General features: G+C 43.7%; 1 protein-coding gene across 1 annotated transcript in view; it reads right to left on the bottom strand.

Moving 5' to 3' along the window:
* Positions 1-7,427, bottom strand: part of TMEM91 (transmembrane protein 91) — a 122,947-nt gene extending 115,520 nt beyond the window's left edge. The window contains exon 1 of the mRNA XM_063937836.1: positions 7,266-7,427. The gene's annotated coding sequence lies outside the window, so the exon portion shown is untranslated. The remainder of the gene's footprint in view (positions 1-7,265) is intronic.
* Positions 7,428-14,603: the final 7,176 nt, after the last annotated feature.

The following is a 14,603-nucleotide window of genomic DNA, read 5'->3' as shown; positions in this document are numbered from 1 at the left end:
AGAGCGGTCTTTGGATGTGGTACGGGCTCTCCGTATCTATGTGAAGAGAACTGCTTCCATTCAAAAAATCTGATTCTCTGTTTTGTTTGAATTTCACAAACATGGCTGGCCTGCTCACAAGCAGACCCTGGCCAGATGGATTAGAATGGTGATTGCACATGCTTATGTGAAGGCTGGTCTGTCAGCTCCTGCTCACATTATGGCCCATTCTACTTGGTCTGTTGGACCTTCTTGGGCGGCCCAACGTGGTGCGACCCTTGACCAATTGTGCAAGGCGGCTACGTGGTCCTACGGGAACACATTCATAAGGTTCTATGCCTTCGATACTGCCGCTTCCCAGTATGCTTCCTTTGGACGCCGGTTCTTGTGCCCGCTACAGTGCGTCCCCTCCCATAAGGAACTGCTTTAGGACATCCCCATTGTCCAATCCTTGTGGAGCCCAGTGTACCCCGCAGCAGAAAACGAGATTTATGGTAAGAACTTACCTTTGTTAAATCTCTTTCTGCGAGGTACACTGGGCTCGACAAGGTGCCCACCCTGATGCACTTAGCTTCTTTGGGTTGGTATGGCATTAGCCACTGACACTTCTCTTGTCGTGAGAGTGTGGTGTATGTGGCTACTAACCATTGTCGTCTCTTTTCCAGCTACTGCATTGGGCTGGTTAACTAAAAACTGAGCTCCTGTGCAGGGAGGCGGGGTTATAGTGTTGAAATATGGACAACAGACTATGGTTTCGTTTATATGCATGTAGTTACCGTACAGGGGCAGCAGATGGCGCTGTATAGTTACAGAGATGTAGTGTTTGTCTGTTGCATATGTTATGTACTTGTTTGTTTTACCTCACATGTGGTTATTCTAGAAGAGTCTCTGAGGGAGAAGGACATAAGCTGATGATACTGAAACCTGTTGTATTGATCCTGCTATTTCAGTACTATATAAACAAGATATACATCTCAAGTCTCGTTCTGTCTGTATACAAGGTAACTCCTGAGGTAATACTTTATCTAAGGCTCCCCACTGCACACCTATGGTATCGATCCATCGCACTATACCAACAGGTTATGGGCCCAGACTGGAGTCTGTATAAGATAAAGTTTTCAGGAGTGCATCCCAAGCAGCATCCAGATCACGAGTCGCACTGCAAGTCCCAGCAGGCGCAGACAGCAGACTGTGTAACGCACAAGAAACAACCCAGGAGAACCTTGGAAAGAAAACTGTGAGTAAAACAAGTTTAATACCACAGAAGAATAGAGAGATCTATACAAGGAAGGGTTATGGCAAATTACACAGATCTCAGACTAGCTGCAAGCAAGCTTTCTAATGAGAACTATCAAACATGGAAGTTTAAAGTAGAAATGCTATTAACCAGAGATGATTTATGGGATGTTATAAATGCAGACAGACCTGAAGGAGAGGATCAGCAGTGGATTAAGAAGGACAGACAGGCAAGAGCCACTATAAGTTTACTAGTGGAAGATGAACAGCTTATACACATCAGACAAGAGAGTACAGCTAAAGGCATGTGGTGTGCTTTGCAGAGAGTGCATGAAGGAGCAAGTTTGAACAGCAAACTATTCCTATTAAGAAAATTATATCAAATGAGATTTAATAAAGGCAAGACAATGCAAGAACACATCAGTGCACTACTAGAGATAACCATACAGCTCAGGTCAATGGGTGAAGAAATCAAAAGCAACCACATAGTAGCCATCCTCCTTTGCAGTTTACCAGATACATACAGTGCACTAATAAACGCACTAGAAATGAGACCTGAAGCAGAAATCACACCAGACTTTGTGAAGAACAGGCTCATAGAGGAGTATCAACGCAGAAAGGAGCTTACAGAGTGCAATACTGAAAGTGACACAGAGAAAGCACTTAAAATGGCGGATACTAAGCCACACACCAGGGAAACAAGAGCATGTTTCAGATGCAAGAAAGTGGGTCACCTGAAAAGTGATTGCACCATATGGAAGACAGAGCAGCACAAACCACCAGAAAGATTATACAAACAAAGAGTCAAAGCCACACTTACAGATACAGGAGCACACAAGTGGAATGGAACATTTAAAGCGACAGTAACCCAATTATCAGAAAAGTGGTATGTAGACTCAGGAGCGACTAGTCACATGACAAATAACAAGGACTTCTTTACTGAACTTGATTTGAACCATAAAGAAACAATCTACCTAGCAGATGGAACAAATATCATTGCAGAAGGGAAAGGGAATGGTCAATTCCTATGCTCCAAGGGTAATGGCAGCTATACAGAAATACCCGTAACAGATGTGCTATATGTTCCCAAGCTTGAGGGAGCACTGCTATCAGTAAAGAATCTAGTAGAAAAAGGACTTACTGTAAAGTTTCAGAATAATAAGTGTTTTATCCAAAACGGAAGAGAAACACTAGCTACAGCCAGAATAAAAGAACATTTATACTGTCTGGATATCGCAGCACAGCAGGCAAAGCTGAGTACACAGAAACACGCTGACTGTATTCACAAGTGGCATAGAAGATTAGGACACAGACACCCAGATTGCATAAAGGAAATGCAGAAGAGAGACCTAGCCAGGGATCTCAAAGTGTCAGACTGTTCAGAAATGATGAAGTGTCAATGTTGCATAAAAGCAAAAGCAACGAGGATTACAATTCCTAAGAAAAGTGAAAACAGAGCTTCCAGACCACTAGACCTGGTACATAGTGATGTATGCGGACCTATGAAAACGCGAACCGTAGGAGACAAAAGGTATATGCTGACATTCATTGATGACTACTCCAGGTTCACAGTCACTTATCTAATAAAAAGTAAAGATGAAGTCTTTGAAAAGCTGCAAGACTATGTGAACATGACCAGAAACAGATTCAAGAGGAATATGCTAACTCTTCGCAGCGACAATGGAGGTGAGTTCACAGGACAGAAAATAGAACGGTACTTAAGAGGACTCGGTATTGAGCATCAGAAGACAGTACCATATACACCAGAGCAAAATGGCGTATCTGAGAGGAAAAACAGATCACTAACAGAAATGATAAGGTGCATGCTTACAGATTCAGGACTACCTGATAAATATTGGGGTGAAGCAGCAGCAACAGCCACCTATCTTCAAAACAGACTACTTTCCAAAGCAGTAAGGAAGACACCATATGAGCTGTGGCACGGTAAGAAACCCAGCTTAAAGCACATTAGAGTTTTTGGATGCAGAGCCTTCGTTTACATTCCTGCTGAAAGACGAAGCAAGTTGCAGAACCGAGCAGAAGAGGGAGTTCTAGTCGGTTATAGTGAACATTCAAAAGGCTACAGAATCTTAAATCCAAGAACTGGAAAAGTAGTTATAAGCAACAGTGTGACATTCATAGAAGAAACACGAGATGATGTCATAACTCCAGTAGACTCTACTGAAGAAGAAGAAAGCACCAAATCCAAAGAAACAGATGAAGTAGAGATCACTCAAGAAGTTGAAGTACAACACAAGACAAATACCAGCGACACTCATGAGAGTGCATCCGAGGGTGTGAGACGCTCTTCAAGAGAAAATAAGGGAAAAGCACCTACACGTTTATCTTACAAAGCAAAAGCCATTAACATACAAGAACCTGCAACATGGGAAGAAATTGCTAATTTTTCTGAAAGAGAAGCACAGAAATGGCTAGGAGCCGCAAAAGAAGAAATGGAATCAATGGAAGACAATCAGACATGGACATTGACCAGACTACCATTAGACAAAAAGGCCATAGGATGTAAATGGACTTTTAAGGTCAAGTATGATTCTGAAGGAAAAATAGAAAGATACAAGGCAAGACTTGTTGCTAAAGGATATTCACAGAAATTTGGAGAAGATTATGATGAAACGTTTGCTCCAGTTGTGAAGCACACTACCATTAGAACCTTACTCCTAACAGCAGCCATAAAGGGTATGCAAGTGAAACATTTCGATGTAAAGACGGCTTTCCTACACGGTGAACTAAAGGAAGATATATACATGGAACAACCACCAGGCTTCGTGAATTCTCAGAACCCAGATCACGTATGTAAACTGAACAAGAGTATATATGGTCTTAAACAAGCAGCAAGAGCATGGAATACAAAGATAAATGGAGTTCTGACAGAAAAGGGATTCATCAGAAGCAAAGCAGACCCATGTCTCTATACAAAGTTGATAGGGGGAAGATGGTTCTATGTATTAATTTACGTGGACGATTTGCTAGTTTGTTTCGAACAAGAAGGGGACGAAGTTGAATTGTTACAAGAACTAAACCGTCGGTTTGAAACAAAAGACCTCGGCCACATAACGCATTACTTGGGAATGCAAATTTCAAGAGAAAGTGATGGAACATTCACACTAAGTCAGAAATACAAAATTCAGGAAACCATTGAGGAATTTGGTATGCAAGATGCAAAGACAGCAAGCACTCCTATGGAGACAAGCTATGAAAAGGAACCAAATGATCAGAGCAACCTGTTAGAGGACAACCATCTATACAGAAAAGCTATAGGAAAATTGCTATACATTGCAACCGTCACCAGACCAGATATCTCCACAGCAGTCGGGATTTTAAGCAGAAAAGTCTCTAAACCAACAAAGATGGATTGGAACGCAGTTAAGAGAGTAATTCGTTACTTAAAGGGAACGATTAACAAGAAGCTTAAGCTCTCAGCAAACACAAGTCACAAGTTAACAGGATACGTTGACGCAGATTGGGCTGGAGACACAAGTGACAGAAAATCCACAAGTGGATATCTATTCTCTATTGGAGAAGGATTAATCAGCTGGACAAGCAAGAAGCAGTCTACCGTAGCACTATCTTCTACAGAAGCTGAATATATTGCAGCAGCTCACGCCAGTCAAGAAGTGGTATGGTTAATGCAACTACTATCAGACCTAGGAATGCCTCAAGAAGAACCTATCAAGATATATGAGGATAATCAAGGATGCCTTGCATTAGCGCAAACAGAAAGAGTGAACCCAAGAACCAAGCACATTGATGTCAAGCATCACTTCCTGAGGGATCTACAGGAACAAGGTCTTATAGAGTTGAACTATTGCCCAACAGAAGATATGACAGCTGATATCATGACTAAGCCTCTTACCAGAGAGAGACATTGGAGACTTACGTCAAAGATGGGTCTAACTGAAGAAACCCAGTCTGTTGAGAAGGGGTGTTGAAATATGGACAACAGACTATGGTTTCGTTTATATGCATGTAGTTACCGTACAGGGGCAGCAGATGGCGCTGTATAGTTACAGAGATGTAGTGTTTTTCTGTTGCATATGTTATGTACTTGTTTGTTTTACCTCACATGTGGTTATTCTAGAAGAGTCTCTGAGGGAGAAGGACATAAGCTGATGATACTGAAACCTGTTGTATTGATCCTGCTATTTCAGTACTATATAAACAAGATATACATCTCAAGTCTCGTTCTGTCTGTATACAAGGTAACTCCTGAGGTAATACTTTATCTAAGGCTCCCCACTGCACACCTATGGTATCGATCCATCGCACTATACCAACATATAGAGGAGGCGGCGCTGTGCATTCTGGGAAAAGTCAAAGCTTTGAGCCTGTTGGTGCCTCGGATCAAGATCCTACTCTATACCCCCATTGTCCAATCCTTGTGGAGCCCAGTGTACCTCGCAGAAAGAGATGTAACAAAGGTAAGTTCTTACCATAAATCTCGTTATTATGGTCATGTCTAGTGATCGGGTCATGTTGGGGGTGTAGTGTCCTGTGTCTGTATAGAGGGTAATAGATGTATTATGGTCATGTCTAGTGGTCAGGTCATGTTGGGGGTGTAGTGTCCTATGTCTGTATAGAGGGTAATAGATGTATTATGGTCATGTCTAGTGGTCAGGTCATGTTGGGGGTGTAGTGTCCTATGTCTGTATAGAGGGTAATAGATGTATTATGGTCATGTCTAGTGGTCAAGTCATGTTGGGGGTGTAGTGTCCTATGTTTGTATAGAAGGTAATAGAGGGTAATAGATGTATTATGGTCATGTCTAGTGCTCAGGTCATGTTGGGGGTGTAGTGTCCTATGCCTGTATAGAGGGTAATAGAGGGTAATAGATGTATTATGGTCATGTCTAGTGGTCAGGTCATGTTGGGGGTGTAGTGTGCTATGTCTGTATAGAAGGTAATAGAGGGTAATAGATGTATTATGGTCATGTCTAGTGGTCAGGTCATGTTGGGAGTGTAGTGTCCTATGTCTGTATAGAAGGTAATAGAATTGTATTATGATCATGACCATTATTAAAGTAATGTTGGGGGCGTAGCGTCCTATACTTGTATGGGTTCGGTATGTGTGACCGATGGACGGGATGCAGGCGGCCACAATACCAACACCAGCATCCCGATCTTTAAAATCCCGACAGGGGCGAGTTAAGTATGCAGTCTCCTTTCCCCTACCACCTAAACCTATCAATCCCTACCCATGGCCTAACCCTAACCCTTCCCTTTTAGTGCCTAAACCTAACCTTCCCCCGGTGGTGCCTAACCCTCCCTGACCCACAGCCTAACCCCTAACACCCCTTGGTGGCGCCTAAACCCCCCACCACCACCCGGCTTTAACCCACCCTCTATACTTATGGCCGGGATGCCGTCTGTCGAGATTCCGGCGTTAGGCTCCTGACCATGTCGGGATTCCGGTGTCGGCATTCTGACGAGTGTCGGGATTCCAGGTTCAAGATTCCGACTGCCGGTATCTTAACCACATCCCCTCTGTATAGGGTTTAATAGATATGTATTATGATCATGGCCAGTGGTCAGGTCATGTTGGGCGTCTATAGAGCAAACTAAATAACTATATCATAGTCTGGTGTTGTATATTTAGTCGATATTCACAATGTTGACGTGAGAATGTTGACATGGTCATGTTGACATATTCATAATATCGTCATTTAGTATGTCAGCACTGATGTTATGTTGACATTGATGAAATGTTGTCTTTCTCTTTTTGTTGTTATTCTGTCCCTAATGCTAACAGTAACTCTAAGCCTACTGGAAATGTCTACATTCTGTCATTGCCGACATTTACAGGTGTTATTGTAATAATGTCAACATTTTAACCATGTTGACATTGTCTGCTATCGACAGTGTGAATGCCGGCATTTTAAACTGAGACATTGTGACTGCATACCTTACGGTCATGTCCAGGAGTCAGGTCAGAAGATACATCAATGAGTGAAATTTAAAAACAATTAGTAAATCCTTGCGCCACATAAATAAATATAGATGTAGCCAAAACTATATATATATAGGATTACTTACCCAGTGATTATTTTTCCAGTGATGGATCCTCTATGTCTTTACAAAGCTCATATTATGTTGTGTGTAATATCCCATAGCACAAACAAACGTACGTGTTTCATTCCAATACAGATTGAATATTGTGATGTGATTGTAAGTACCAGGACTCCCACTTCATCGGGAAGCACTGAGCTTTGTCTCATCACAGGAATCAGGAGCGTCAGCAAACATCCGGAAGAGCTAGTCCAGAATTTAGCAAAATATATCACTTTGATAAATCTTCATTGAAAACAGCTGGAATAGCAGACAAACCAACTTACAGTACAGTTTTATGGCTGGAAAGCCCTAAATCATTGGTATGAATCGCTTGTATTAAATCCAAATTTCCATACTAGGGTTAGACTGGGGGTGGGGGTAGTGTTAGACACTAGGGGGAGGGATAGGGGAGATCTACTTACCGGAACGCTGCTTCTCAGACATATGCACTGGATCTGATCCTCTCATGACCACCAGGATCTAGAAGAAGATGCTGAAGGCACCCCTAGACCATCAGGAAATGCTTGTCGTCATATTATCCATGTAGACATGATGGGGGCAATTCAAATGTTTGAAAAGTCAGTTGGGTGTCTGTTTTTTCCTGTCTATTAGATAGGAAAAAATAGACACCCAACTGACTTTTCAAACAATTGAATACCCCCCAATGAATGTCGACATGGGGGAAATATCGATATTCAAAGCTTGGAAAGATATAAAGTGAAGAGAGATAAAGTACAAACCAATCCACTCCTGTCAGTTTTCAAACACAGCCTGTATGTAACATGGCAGTTAGGAGCGGATTGTTTGGTACTTTCACTCTCCACCATATCTCACTGCAAGCTCAGTTAAATCTCCACCATGGTCACTGTCGACATACTGAATATGCCGACATGCTGCATGTTGGCAGCTCAATCATTTTTACATTTTCTTGTCAAAATGTTAACTGTCGACAGTTTTGTTCCCAATTGTAAATTGCAACAGAATATGCTGAAACTATATAAATACATTTGAATAAAATGTTAATAATAAATAATGCATATATTATTCTGATGATATCATTCTAAATTTGAAGTCGGCAAAGGCTGTCTCTCCAGATGAGGTGGAACAACAAGTCTCAGCATGCCCTGGTAGTTTATTGAATGCCAGGTACTCCCTGGATATGTGCCTCGGAGACCTGGGTAGTCACCATTACCCCTCCAGCTGGCAGGTCCAGATGCCTTATCTCCTGCAACCATACAATGCTGAGAGGCTTGTGAACACTACAGATAACGCACACAATACGCAGCTGGCTCCCCTAGAGATGCAACTATTCTCTGCACGCTGCTGTGTTCGTGTTCTCTTCACTTTCCACCCAGTGTGCAGGATGCTGCATATAACATACAGAGGGGTGTAAAAGCAGCATGGGGGATCTAGTTATGTTGTCTTCCTCCAGCCATCTGCACTCAGCAGTCGTGATGAGTCTTTTGGGCAATGAGGCACCCAGGAGTTATGCTGCGAAGCGTTCAGCCTGTTATATCACAGTGTGATAATGTTTTGCTGTAAACTGTAATTACTATTTAATGGCGCGTAGGAACTTGTTTTCATCTGCAAAGGTTACCTTGTTAATTACACCCCTCCCAATTACAGGCATTGTCTTGTAGGTTGAGTGTGATGCAGAATTCAAGTGGAGAGAGAGAGTGGGAACATGGGGAGATAGAAGCTGGTATACAGTGTACATGTAATTATGTTTCATCAAGTCTATGAATAATACAAATGCATTCATCTTCAATTCCCCTCATTCCAGAACATCTCTCTCTCTCTCTTCTGATTCCTCAGCAGCCTTTTCCCCTCTGTTCCAAGGATGAGTCTGTTCCTCGCATCAAATTGCCTCCGTGGGTGTCTTTCTAATAGCCCCATCTGTCTTCCAAATCTCAGCTCTCCACCTCTCCTTCTGCCTACCTGCACCCCACCCCCCAGTCCCGTGCCCTGTCTCTTTCTCATTTATGTGAGAGCTGCAGGGTCACATTAGGATTCCTCTGTTCCGCAAATATGTGACATTATGGGTAAAAGGGACATAGGCGACAGATAAAAGGAAACCGATGGTGACTTCGGAGAGGCATTGTGTTGTCATGGCAGCCAAAGTTCAAGGACATTTACAAAGGGCATTGCGAAACCTTCAATTTGTGGTTATTTGTAAGAAAGGAGGAGGCAGCTGAAATGTAGTAAGATAATGATGAGATTGGGGAGAAGACAAGCAGGGAAGGATATGTGCTTTGCAGAGGATGCGGAGAGAGAAGAGAGAGGGATAGGAAACAGACTGTATGAATGACAGAGAAGGGGAATTATAGGGGTGTAGTAGTGTATGCCGGCGGCCGGGCTCCCGGCCGCCAGTATACCGGCGCAGGAATCCCAACCACCGGCATACCGACAGGTGGGCGAGCGCAAATGAGCCCCCTGCGGGCGCGGTGGCGCGCCACGCGCACCACGCTATCTATTCTCCCTACAGGGGGGTCGAGGACCCCCAAGAGGGAGAAAAGATGTCGGTACGCCGGCGGTCGGGATTCCGGCGCCGGGATGCTGGACGTCGGGAGCCCGGCCGGCGGCATACAGAAGACCACCCAATTATAGACAAGAGACACGGAGAAGGGGCAGTCATAAGACAAGGGTCTTGGGAAAAGATGTGGATGTTAAGACGGGTAGTATTAGGGCCTAATTCAGACCTGATCGCTGTTGTGCGAAATCGCAAGGCGTCCGATTATCAAATGACTGCGCAGGTGTATGGGATGTAATGCCCAGGCGCGAGGCCAAACTGCAAAAAAATCCTGCGTTTTATGTGATTGCTAGGCGAATGCAGGCTGATCGACAGGAAGTGGACGTTTGGGGGTGGTAACTGTCCATTTTCTGGGAGTGTCAGGGAAAACGCAGGCGTTCTTAAGTGTTCTCAGGGAGGGTGTGTGACGTCAGCTCCGGCCCCGATCAGCCTGATTCTTTCGCACTGTAGGAGTAAGTTCTGGCTGGCTGCGCACAGATTGGAAAAAACATTAGATGGTGAGTGAGTTGCAGCTGACCGCCGTTTGCAAGGCTTTTCGCACGGCATGCGCAGACTTGCACGGGGCGGTTTTTCACTCTGTCTGGGCGGCAACTATCCGATCGCAATACTCTGCAAATTCACAGAGGAGCGATCAGGTCTGAATTAGGCCCTAAGTTCCTGATTCCCAATCAGAATCCAATTTAGCCACACGCACCCGGTCAGATAGAAGCTGGTTACTATGGGCAACGGGTCCTATTTAGAAGGTTTGATACATCACCCCAAAGATGATATCTGAAATACAATCTCAACTTTAAAGTATCAATTTCTTCCTATAAAATATACAGTCAACTAATAACACTTATGTATTGAGTAAAATACAGGTAACTTCTTCCAAGGTTAAAAGGTTGTGATATAGGATCCCAGAGGTCGGGATGTAGGCGGTCACGTGACCGGCATCCTGACAATTAGAATGCCTGTCTCCTCCCCTAACCAGCCTGGGGCTGCAGCTAGGGCTCTAGGGCTAAGATTGTGGGGGTGGCAGCTAGGGCTAATAGCATCCCGATTTTCACGGGACTGTCCCGTTTTTTGTCCCACCCGCGGGCAGCAGTGTCCCACGGTGTGTGTGGGGGAGGAGGGGGAGGGCAGTTGGGAGGATCCTGTACTCGCTGCCCTGCTTAGCGAAGCAGCGTTGAACAGACACCATGCGCACAGCGTCTATTCACAGGAGTTAGAGGGACTGGGGGCATATGCCAGCAGCTCAATGAGCGCTGGCCATGCCACCATAGTGACGAGAAACAGGGGCCGTGACTCGCGATCGCGGCATTATCACACAGCCACGGCCCTTTCTCTGAAGCCACACCCCCTTTCTCCTGGCAGTCCCTCTTTGTCAGACGGTGAAGAAGTTGTGAGGTATCCAATACACCGGGGGTGTCGTCTAGGGCTAAGACTCGGGGGGAAGGGGGGGGGGGCTAGGGATAAGACACCGGAGTTGTCGGCTAGGTCAAAGCTATGACCAATCCCCAATCTCTAATGCCTACTAACCTCCCCCCCTCCCCCTCCCCCCCCTCCCAGGTTCTAACCCTGACAGTGGCCCCGATACTTAACTTCATGGGGGTACCTTCGCTGGTGTCGGGATTCCGGCGTCGATCACATGACTACCGGCATCCCGACTGTCAGGATGTGGGGATGCTAACCACATCCCAGTTAAAGTGCTTATCACAGAGAGCAATATTTAGCAGTAAGATCAACAATAAGGTAACATATAATAATTATCAGTTATTTATAAAGTGCACACATATTCCGCAGCCCTTTTATTATTATTATTATTATTATTATTATTATCCTTTATTTATATGGCGCCACAAGGGTTCTGCAGCGCCCAATTACAGAGTACATAATTTACAATTATTACAGAGTTTATTATTTATATAGAGTACATACTTTTCAGAGAATATTTGACCATTCACATCAGTCCCTGCCCCAGTGGAGCTTACACTCTATATTCCCCACCACATGTACACACACTATGGCTAATTTATGTCATGAGCCATTTAACCTATCAGCATATTTTAGGATTGTGGAAAAATTGAGTACCCAGAGGAAACCCATGCAAGCACAGGGAGAACATACAAACTTCACCCACTAGGGAATCGAATCCAAGACCTCAATACTATGAGGTTAAAGTAATGTGAACCATTACACCATCTGTGCTACCCAATATCAAATATCTTTTTTTTTTGCCATAAATCAGTGGTTTCCAAACGTTTTTGAATCACGGCGCCCTAGAATATCAGAATTTTTTTCACGACACCCCTAGGCCAAAAATTTCTTATTGAGAAATTTAGAAAGAAATATTACATTAAGTAGATCGCGTTTATATGTCATCCTTAGGGTCAGTTGTGTGGTGAGGGACAAGATTTGCTTCTGTTTGGCCACATATTTTATGACTGGCAGCCACCAGCACTGGTTTTGCCTATTATATTGACCATTAATAATTTGAATTGGTCCTGGACCACCAACCCAGGGCACCCCTGCAAGTGTCCCGAGGCACCCCAGGGAGCCACGGCACACAGTTTTGCAACCTCTGCCATAAATGATTGTATTGAAACATAGTTACAGCATTGTGTGTAAATGTTCTGCTTTTACTTAGAAGAAACAGAAAATGCAGCCTGACAGTGCAATAAATCTATGAATCATTATGTTTACAACAGATTCCTATGTATGGGCATAAAGTAACAATGTAGATACACACAAAGGATGATTGTAATTTTCATTCATTATTAAAAGATGATGTAACGATTCAAATGAAGAAGAAAGAAAAGAAGGAGAAACAGAGATAGAGCGTAAGAGGGAGAAATGATAAAAGAGGTAGGTAAAATAGAAGAGGGGGTGAGTTATGTGTCCCGGCTCAGTGCCATAATTACTGTTTAAGGGTAGGTAATTGAGGGGTCGTTCAGAAAAATTCCGGCTACATACCATATTGTGGTTTTTAATAGAGATGAGCGGGTTCGGTTTCTCTGAAACCGAACCCGCACGAACTTCATGTTTTTTTCACGGGTCCGAGCAGACTCGGATCCTCCCGCCTTGCTCGGTTAACCCGAGCGCGCCCGAACGTCATCATGACGCTGTCGGATTCTCGCGAGACTCGGATTCTATATAAGGAGCCGCGCGTCGCCGCCATTTTCACACGTGCATTGAGATTGATAGGGAGAGGACGTGGCTGGCGTCCTCTCCATTAGAAATTAGATTAGAAGAGAGAGAGAGATTGTGCAGAGTCAGACAGAGTTTACCACAGTGACCAGTGCAGTTGTTGTTAGTTAACTTTTATTTATTTTAATATAATATATCCGTTCTCTGCTATATCCGTTCTCTGCCTGAAAAAAAACGATACACAGCAGCAGCCAGTCACACAGTGTGACTCAGTCTGTGTGCACTCAGCTCAGCCCAGTGTGCTGCACATCAATGTATAAAAGGCAAAGCTTATAATAATTGTGGGGGAGACTGGGGAGCACTGCAGGTTGTTATAGCAGGAGCCCCCAGGAGTACATAATATTATATTAATTTAAAATTAAACAGTGCACACTTTTGCTGCAGGAGTGCCACTGCCAGTGTGACTAGTGGTGACCAGTGCCTGACCACCAGTATAGTAGTATATTGTTGTATGTATTGTATACTATCTCTTTATCAACCAGTCTATATTAGCAGCAGACACAGTACAGTGCGGTAGTTCACGGCTGTGGCTACCTCTGTGTCGGCAGTCGGAACTCGGCAGGCAGTCCGTCCATCCATAATTGTATTACAATATATTATATACCACCTAACCGTGGTATTTTTTTTTCTTTCTTTATACCGTCGTCATAGTGTCATACTAGTTGTTACGAGTATACTACTATCTCTTTATCAACCAGTGTACAGTGCGGTAGTTCACGGCTGTGGCTACCTCTGTGTCGGCAGTCGGCAGGCAGTCCGTCCATCCATAATTGTATTATTATTATTATAATATATACCACCTAACCGTGGTTTTTTTTTCATTCTTTATACCGTCATAGTGTCATACTAGTTGTTACGAGTATACTACTATCTCTTTATCAACCAGTGTACAGTGCGGTAGTTCACGGCTGTGGCTACCTCTGTGTCGGCAGTCGGCAGGCAGTCCGTCCATCCATAATTGTATTATTATTATAATATATACCACCTAACCGTGGTTTTTTTTTCATTCTTTATACCGTCGTCATAGTGTCATACTAGTTGTTACGAGTATACTACTATCTCTTTATCAACCAGTGTACAGTGCGGTAGTTCACGGCTGTGGCTACCTCTGTGTCGGCAGTCGGCAGGCAGTCCGTCCATCCATAATTGTATTATTATTATAATATATACCACCTAACCGTGGTTTTTTTTTCATTCTTTATACCGTCGTCATAGTGTCATACTAGTTGTTACGAGTATACTACTATCTCTTTATCAACCAGTGTACAGTGCGGTAGTTCACGGCTGTGGCTACCTCTGTGTCGGCAGTCGGCAGGCAGTCCGTCCATCCATAATTGTATTATTATTATAATATATACCACCTAACCGTGGTTTTTTTTTCATTCTTTATACCGTCGTCATAGTGTCATACTAGTTGTTACGAGTATACTACTATCTCTTTATCAACCAGTGTACAGTGCGGTAGTTCACGGCTGTGGCTACCTCTGTGTCGGCAGTCGGCAGGCAGTCCGTCCATCCATCCATAATTGTATTATTATTATAATATATACCACCTAACCGTGTTTTTTTTTTCATTCTTTATACCGTCGTCATAGTGTCATACT

Source organism: Pseudophryne corroboree, chromosome 8, assembly GCF_028390025.1.
Source record: "Pseudophryne corroboree isolate aPseCor3 chromosome 8, aPseCor3.hap2, whole genome shotgun sequence".
In the NCBI taxonomy this organism is placed as follows: domain Eukaryota; kingdom Metazoa; phylum Chordata; class Amphibia; order Anura; family Myobatrachidae; genus Pseudophryne; species Pseudophryne corroboree.
This window is presented reverse-complemented; position numbering and strand designations above follow the sequence as displayed.